Raw genomic sequence first — 9,535 nt, forward strand, 5'->3', positions numbered from 1 at the left:
TTCCTTGTAGAAGTCATATAAAGAGGTCTGACACTTACAAGACTAATATCATCTGCTACATTGTGTTCTGTGTTCTTTAAAGTGATTGCAAGTTAGGAGAGAAATTCTGCTGATAAATTCCAGGTTTTGAATATACAACCACTTATCTATATTTGTTAAGATCTTTAAGGAATTTCATCTCTAAAATTGCCCTAAATGAGCATTTATGTACATTCAGGTTAATTTGCGTGTTTGTACTTGATACACACACAGAAAAGATGCTATATCATCCACATTTCGTGCATTCTTGGAACTGAGTTTCTTCTGTCTTCCATGAAATTCTGTTAAATAATATTGCTTTTAATTACATCTGCAATCTTCTTAAGGACTCTACCACAAAGAGTATTGTTTCAGGCATTGAAAATTTCATTAACTTTAGTCAAAGTTAATATTCCTATACTAGTATAATTTTTATTAAATCATAGCTGTGTATATTAATGCATTTATAGGGTACAATGCCTTGGTTTTATATATAATCTGAAATACTTTCATCAAATCGGTTAACATAGCCTTCACCATACTTTCTTAATTATTTTGTTAAGATAGTTGTACTCTACACTTAACAGATTTGACATGTATCCTTGTAAAATGTACCATAGGTGTGGTCCCACCAATTACCCTCCCTCCACCTGTCCTTCCCCATCCCCTCCCTTTCCCTTCCTCTTTTCCCTTCATCTTGGGCTGTAGTTGGGTTATAGTTCTCATATGGAAGTGTGGGTGCTTATATATTGGTTTCATAGTAGGGTTGAGTGCATTGCTATTTCTATAAAATAGCTAGTTCTGAAAATAGTAGTCAATGCTTATATATTTAAATTAATTTCCAATTAAATAATATCAATGAAACACAGATCTCTAATGACTGATAGCTATGGAGCAATGAAATGGGTTATTGTGGTTTGTCCCAAATCTAGCACTCCCTCCTGCTTCTAGAGGTATCTGGAGCCTAATCTTACCTCTGAGTGCAAATCTCCTGAATCTATCTGCAGTGAGTTCTCTCTTGTTTTCTCATCATTAACTGCATTGTTACCCAGCTAACACCCTCTAGCCTCCCTCTATCCCATTTAAAATGCCTATTCCTTTGCAGAGTAACCTTCAGATTTGAGGTCTCCATTCTCCTGCAGGATCATCTTCATCACATCTTTTCTCTTAGCAGAAATATATGATATCTATTATTTCAAAGTCTTCATTTCTTTGTTCCGTGCCCTCTAGCTGGAAACATGCTCAGACATAACAGAAAAACAATGCTTTTCCTTGATTAACACATCATGAAAGTGCTCTCCAATGGCTCTCTCTACAGATTTCTCTACAACAAAGTTTGCACACTTGCCACTCAGGGTGGCCCAACAACCAGCAGCACCAACATCACATGTATAAAAAATGCAGAAGCCCATGCCGACTAAATCAAAATGTGCATTTTAAACAAGATTCCCAGCACAGTTCTAATTTGACAGTTCTGATCTATACTGAGTGGGTATAACATATAACTTACCTGAATTTACCTATTTAGAGTCTAAGCTCAAGTTCTTCCCTATCACATCCTCCAAATAGAAAGGAAATCAAAAATAATACAGATTTCAGTGCAATCTTCATAAGGTGAGAGATGCCCTGAGCACTTGATAGATACAACTACTGTATTCTTCCTACTTCACAAACCTTCAATTACATGATAAAATGCTATGAAGTACCATCACTTTATATGACATGAAATTGCAGACACGTACGGCTCACCTTCTCTGCTTCCACTCCTCCACACTACATCCAACAGCTCTGCAGGACCAGGGCCCTCAGACCTTAATGCCTTCCCAACAGGGAGAAACATAGGAAGAACAGGGAAGTTTGTGCTACTTCTCTGAGTCATTTTGGCACTGGAAGCTCATTTTATTATATTCTTCTCACCTAAGACCTTGCTCTACCTTTTTAATTTTTTTTGAAACGCAATTGCTTTAATTGCATTTCAGCAGGGAGCCTCAACACCATGTAGGGAGGAGAAAATGGGAAGGTCTTGGTTTCTGAGTGCTTTTGGCTGGCCAAGTGTGGCTAGACACTGGGCAGAGGGCCTCCCTCTGCTGGGGCATTGTCTACCCCTGGTCAGTGACGGAGGGCAGCAGGAGTGCTCTGTAACCTTCCCGCCTGGCCTGGCCCTGGGAAGAAACAAGCTCTAGCCTTCCTCAGCAAGGCTGAGGTAATTGACACCCCACCCCAAGGGCATCTTCTCAGCCTTCTAAGCAGGAAAGAGTTTGTGTGCAAATTACATTGTAAAAACAGATTTTCACCTGAGGCAAACCCAGATATCCCCTCTGCTTAACATGCCAAGCCCAAGACTGGCAAGTAGCACAGAGGAAGGTTACGTCCTTCCTGTGCCATTCTAGGCCCAGAGAAACTGAGAACCCACCTGTTATCTGGCCCCCGGGCTGTTCAGAGTGCCAGCCTGCCTCAAGTTCTGACTGTCCCCCTCCTCTGGCCCTCACAGTTCAAACAAGGCCTGGCAGAAAGAGGGTTGTGTTCAGTTTCAGGTATACATATACCACAATTTATTAATCCATTCATGGGTTGATGGGCACTTGGGCTTCTTCGATGACTTGGCAATTATGAATTGGGCTGCAACAAACATTCTGGTGCAAATAACTTTGTTGTAAAATGATTTTTGGTCTTCTGAATATATACTTAGTAGAGGAATTGCAGGATCGAATGGCAGGTTTACTTTTAGTTCTCTAAGTGCTCTCCAAACCTCTTTCCAAAAGGAACATATTAGAGCTTGCATTCCCACCAGCAGTGCAGAACTGTTCCCTTGTCTCCATATCCATGCCAACATCTGTAGTTTGGGGGATTTTGTGATGTGGGCTACTCTTCCTGGAGTTAGATGATATCTCATACTGGTTTTGATTTGCATTTCTCTGATGATTAAAGATGATGAGTATGTGTTTATTTGTCTGTAGGCCATGCACCTGTCTTCTTCAAAGAAGCTTCTGTTCAAGTCTCTTGCCCACAATGAAATGGGATCACTTGTTCTTTACTTATTAATAAGTTTGAGTTCTCTGTGGATTCTGATCACCAAACCTTTGTTAGGAACATAATCTGAAAATATCTTCTCCCATTCTGAGGACTGTCTGTTTGCTTTACTAAGTGTGCTCTTGGCTGTGCAGAAGCTGTTTAGTTTGATCAGTAATATATTTTTGGGGTTGCTTCAATTCCCTGGGGGGTGCTCCTCATAAAGTATTCTCCCAGGCCAATTAACATATTGTTCTTAGTATAGTATCTCAAGAATGGAAAAAAAAAGTATCCAACTTACTCAGTACTATTAGGAAATCAATATATAATCCCCCACACTTTTACACAAATGATAAAACACAAATATAGCCAAGATGACAGAGGGAAGAGGAGGGAAAGGGGAGGGAAGGGAGGATAATTGCTGGGACCTCATCTATGGTGCATATTGCAAGGGTACATGTCAAATCTATTAAAAGTAGAGTATAAATGCCTTAACACAATAATTAACTGAGGTGAAGGCTAGGTTAACCACTTTGATGTAAACATTCCAAATTCTACATAAAATCAGCACATTGTACCTAAAATAAAACAAAACAAAACAAAATAAAGTCATTGAGAGAGAGAGAGAAACAGGTGTGTGCCATGGAGGCAATGGAAACTGCTGCCCTTATACCCCAAATCAGCATCACACATGCTCGGGTGGTATGGCCAGCCCTTTCCCTTGGTCCAGTCTCCCCTTTGGAGTCAAGGAGCGGGACCGCTTCCTCCCTTTCTTCAGGCTGTTGGCCAACAGCCCCTTGAGGCTGGCTGTCCATGGAAGGCTACAGGCTGCCCCCTGCACCCTTCTCTGTTCACCAGCACAGCTGTCACAGGAAGGGGGTCTTGGCCTCGCTGCTGTCCCCCTGGCTGGGTTTTGGCTTAAGCAAGATGAATCTGTAGAGGAGGTCCATTTCTGAACTCGCCTGGGCTGCTGCATAGCCCTCAGGAGTGTAGCTGGAGGCTTCAGCCATGTTCTGCTAATCTGTGTTGTGGTGCCAGTAGCATGCGGGGCAGCAAGGTGCTGGGTGTGTGAGGACACGAGTAATGTTCTGTTTCCTTGTTAAGCAGCCTCACATTCTTCTCCATCTCCAGCAAGACCCACTTGTGATGCTTGGCGATGGCCAGTGTGGCACTGTGGGCCCGCTGGTAAATCCACTCCCGTTCCTGTGTCTGGAAGGTACAGAGCCCTTCTCCAGTGTTGCACAAGCTGCCAGCCTCAAAGGTAAAGCATGTTGCGTCCCAGTCATAGAGATGCAATGAGACAAGCTTCAGACTGCTGTATCCCAGAGGAAGAAGCTGTTCTCCTGGGTGATCTGCAGTTTGTACTCACCATACACGTCCAGGTGGGGGCAGGGAGGCAGGAAGATGCCATGCGCCCCTGGGGCCAGGAGGTCAGGCTCTCCCTGACTGGTGTCATTCAGCCGATCCTAGACACTCCACAGATAGTGTCTTGCACCACTATTTAGCCTCCAGCTCTGGGTCCCAGGTGAAGGCTTGTGCCCAGTCATTGGTGAATGTGATGGCTGCTGCCTGCCGCCAGGTCTCCTTGGGAAGCCATGTAACATACTTGACATTGCTGATGTCAGTCACCTTGGGGCAGCCTCGCAGGTGCACTGACGTCTCATCTGGATACTTCTCCAGCCACAGAGGCCCCTTGTTGGAGGATTTGCAGAACACCAGCCAGCACCTCCGGTAGATTCCCAGCTTCCTGCTCTTCATCATGTGGCCTTGCTTGAGAATGTGACTGAAATCAGTTTCAATGGTTTCTCCCCCATCCCTGGGCACCAGGCTTGGTGAGGTGAGGGGAGGGATGTCCAGGGCCTGTCTTGGGGCACCTCAGATCACCACTTCCAGATACTCCTCTTGCTGGCCACTCCTGACCTCCCCGCCTCAGTATTATTCTAGCAGCTCCTTCACCAGGCGCCTATTGGGCTCCAAGCCGGGTCTGGAGCCCGCTGGGCGAGGCCTCAGGGCAGGAACATGCCCGCCTAACTGCTGGGGACTGCCAGAGCAGGCAGGGTAGTTACGGAGATGCAGCCAGCAGGCTCACGCTCCAGCTGAGACTCCTGCTCTACCTTTTATTTAGGAAGTATTTTATTGGACCACAATGACATTACATCCATCTGCTCCTTTTCTCTCCATGTACTCCCTGTACTGTCTGCTTTCCCTATTCTTCATCCCCTTTTGTAAACCTGTCCTCTTCTGATTTCCTGACTTTGCTGAGCTCTCAAATTGTATTGAGATGGGACTAAAGCTACAGCACCTTTAGTCATACACTGTGTTTCATCTTCACCTGTTGCTAACACCTGAGAAGAGATACAATTTAACACTATTTCGCTTCTTCAATTCTTTTTTTTTTTACTATACATTTAATAGGTCATTTTCCTTGGCATTTAGATTATGTTGGTGCTTATGTTTTTCAATAAACATTTTTTCAAATGACTTTTTCAATAAAATGCACTGCTTACCCTTTACTTGTTTGGGTACTGTCTTGGTTCCATTTGAATTGCCACTCCCAGAAGAACAACCAAGATCCTCCTTGGTAAGATTCTCTGATAAATTCTGTTAAAAATAACATCAGTATTGAGTTTCAATTACAGTATATTTATAATATGTGGCACCAAGATTTCCTAACCACTTCCTTCAAAAATGTCTGAAATTTCTACTCTAAAAACAATTAATTTTACCTTTAAATAAAAGAATGTCTTGAAAACCAAAGCATTGCAACCTTACATATGCTCTCTAGATGAACCTTACCTTCCACCTGTGTATGGCTATTGATTCTGTAAATGGAGCACAGGCAGCCAAAGGAAACATTAACTCATGTCATATCACAAGAAGGAACTATCTTCACCTTCCATAACATTACTTTGCATTCTCCACCAACGCAAACAAATGTTGCAAAAAGTTTAATACATGGGCTATCATACTTCTGGCATTACATCATTAAAATATTTCTTACTGAAGAAATATTTCAGTGTTAACACTAGATACCAGCATAATGGGCAACTTTGGAGTATGTCATGTTGAGTATAGGCTCAACAATGTCAGTAACTAAACAAGGCCTTGAAGACATCTAAATGTTTTGTGATACAATTTTTACTGATAGGTAAAATTGCTGAAGAAACAGAAAACCTATGATAAGCAAAACTTGCCTTATGGTTTATGTTTAAGTAAAAGCAAAAGAAGTATATATACCATGTAACTCCTTCCCAATTAGGAAACACCTTTAAGAAAGTATGGCAAGGCTTAATAAAAATTGAAGGATGGGAACAGAGAAGACGTCTTCTGGAAACTTCCAAAGTGTTCCAGTCACTTACTTGTACGTTTTCTTCTCTACACATTATAGTAATGAAAATAAAAATCATGATGAAGATGGTGACCCCAGGTTTTGCTTTCTGGTCGATGTAGGAGATAAGAGTAAAATGGTAAAAATATGTGATTAATACAGCATGACAAAGTGGAAAATCAGAATGGACCAGGGAACTGACCAAGGACAAAGCGGCAATGACAAGTGAAGCATCCACCTCATTTTGAACTTGAACTTTTTCTTCTCCAAACATGGGAATTCTACCGGTAACCTGCCTTCCTCATTCCTGACCCTTAGCATCTCTGGCTGTATTTCTTTCTTCATAAACACATATGCTTTTGATCTGTCTCTATGTGGTGGTGAGAGATGCAAGTTTTCTGATTCAGGTTCATGGTTTATACATAGTAGCACTGTTGTCCTCATCTAATGCCTCAGGATCACTTGCAGTATGTACTGTTTTTCCTTCCTCGTAAGTGTCTGTAGCAGCAGAAGCACTGTGTCCTTTCACTTGAACAAGCACACACTTCATTTCTTTGTTGTTATCAAGTCAGATTTTGCATCACTACACTGAAGCATAGTTCTGATATCTAATATCCAATTAATGATGTCTGGGCACCTATTTCTTGCCACTTCACTACCAAACTCTCGGTGTCCCTTAATTTCAACTGTGACTTCTGAGTCCCTTGTTTATTTTGGTGTCTGTATCTTTTTCACATGTCTCCTCACCTATCTTAAACACATGCCCAGAGTCTGTCCCCATTGTTACAATATTCACTGTATCTTTTTTTTTTCATTTCCATAAAGTTCAGAAGTTGAGTGGTGAGTATACTTCAGGGACACAAAGTAGGCATGAGATGGAAAGATATTTTTGTGACTGAGGCCTTTTTTTTGAGAAATGCCTGAAACACTATATAGGTGGACACTCCAGGTGCATCGGCCTTTTTCTTGAGAAAATACCTGAAACACTATAAAGATGGACACTCCAGGTGCATCTTTTCCTTCACAATCAGCTATATTATTTTTCAAAATAAATGGTGCTTTTTAAAAATTAAATCTTTTTCATCTTTAGTTTTTTGCTTCTATACTCTGGTACAGGACATGAACGATTTTTTTTTTAATCACTAACCATGTGGCTTAACTCATTTGACGTGGGATTTACCTAATTTCTTTATTCTCCTTTGCCTTGTTTGATCTGTACTTTCTCATACTTGTTTACACAAGGACACATATACAAGTATATTCTCTCTACCATAATTCTGATTACTTGAAACAAGTTTTCAGATGCAAACATGCAAGTTCAATGTGCTTATTTTGTTACTCAGTTGTATTTTCTATCAGGCAGCATTTTTTTTCCAAATAAATTTATCCTTACCAATCATGTGTGCACCAAGTTAGAAAATAAAACAGAAAATTCAAAAATGGAACAGGAAAACACCTCAGATCTGTATTTAGCTACTCCCAAATCATTGGATTGCAAATAAAAAGTTAAAAAAAATAATTTTCCTTAGTCTACATGACAGAAAAGTGTGAACTAGTAACTCAGCATTTTCATTCTTTGCCTATAATTCACTGATTATCTATTAAACCTACTTAAAGGTATTAGCAGAAGACTTGTAGTACTGCAAAGCCTTCCTCAGTTGAGAAACTTTCGTGCATATACCTTTGATAGCAGATCCCTACATTGCTTCTCAGTACTTTCTCTAAAGGTTAACAATGAGACACTGGACAAACTTTACATTGCCAGCAAAGAACATCAACAACAATCAGAAAGATAAGTGAACTTTCAAATTTTAATTCAAATAATATGACATAATATGACCGTGTTATGTTCTGACACAGGCAATCTGCTTAAGCCTACGTCTAATAGATTCTAATGTCCTCATAAAACAGTGGGTGAAGGAACCTTGATACCGTTTAAAGATTTCCACAGGTAAGTGAGTTACAAACTTGCTGCTGCATCCTCACAACAAAGTCCCATTCTGCAAAGTAGGATTCTCCTCAGAGGCACAGTCTAATGACCCCATTCCCTCTCTCAACACACACTGAACTGAGTTAGAGGCCACAAGCAGGAAGAAGTACACTAGCTGGCATGAATGACTGATGGTATAAAACTATGCTACAGTTTGGGACATTGGGAATGGTGACTCTTTGGACATGAGTCCAACTCAGTGGCCATCATGGTGAAATTACTCATATTTTCTCTTGCTTAGTAATATGATTCTTTACTTGGCATAACCTTCCTTGTCATGTAAGGTTATAAAATTGCAGAACAAGGAAAACACCAGGAACCCTCTACCTCTATTCCAAGGGCAAAGATTAGATGTAAGTCATTCTTTACTTTTGGAATCTTTAAGTTTTAAACTAGTGAAAAAACTTCTTAAAATTAAATATTACCTTCAGCATATGGATTATAAAATGCTATCCCAGTGAAAATGTCCCTTGGACTATGTCACATTACTCATGTAAAGAAAATAATATTAAACCAGGAACTAAAATTAAAATTTGTTGATACCTGTGGGTGGTTATTTTCACTTCCTTTAAGCTCTTCTTGCTCTTCCTTTGATATGGATACCGACTTTAGTACTGTAAATTTCATATATTTAGGTAAATGAGTTGCTTAGAATGATTTCATAAAAGCTATCATCTTTATAAAAATTGATAGAAAGCAAAATTTATTTTTATTTTATAAATTGAGGGTTTAGATGAAGGTAAATCTTTAGCAGACTATATACTTCTTTTTAAAATATGTCTAATTAGCTTACACATTATTTTTATTCATTTTTCTTTTCAGACAGAGTCTCATTCTGTTCCCTTGAGTCGAGGTCCATGGCTTCCGAGCCCACAGCAACCTCAGTCCCTTGGGCTCAAGCCATCTTCTTGCCTCAGATTCCCAAGAATCTGGGCCTACAGGAATCTACCTCAATGCCAGGCTAGATTTTCTATTTTCAGTAGAGATGGGGTCTTGCCCTTCCTTAGGGTGATCTCAAATTCCTTAGCTTGAGTGATCCACCTGCTTTGGCCTCTGAGTATTAGGATTACGGGCATGAGCCACCATTCCTGCCCTAACTATCTAACACTTTAAACCACTGAGAATGCTACTAGATAGCTTTTATGAGGATAAAAGCCACAAATATCATAAATTCATCCACTCAATAAAAA

The 9,535-nt window shown here is 40.5% G+C and overlaps 1 pseudogene; it reads right to left on the reverse strand.

Annotated features, from left to right (window-relative positions):
- Positions 1-3,893: 3,893 nt before the first annotated feature.
- LOC128579482 (docking protein 4-like) lies at positions 3,894-5,189 on the reverse strand (annotated as a pseudogene).
- Positions 5,190-9,535: the final 4,346 nt, after the last annotated feature.

The sequence above is a fragment of the Nycticebus coucang genome, unplaced genomic scaffold (genome assembly GCF_027406575.1).
Source record: "Nycticebus coucang isolate mNycCou1 unplaced genomic scaffold, mNycCou1.pri scaffold_57, whole genome shotgun sequence".
NCBI lineage: Eukaryota > Metazoa > Chordata > Mammalia > Primates > Lorisidae > Nycticebus > Nycticebus coucang.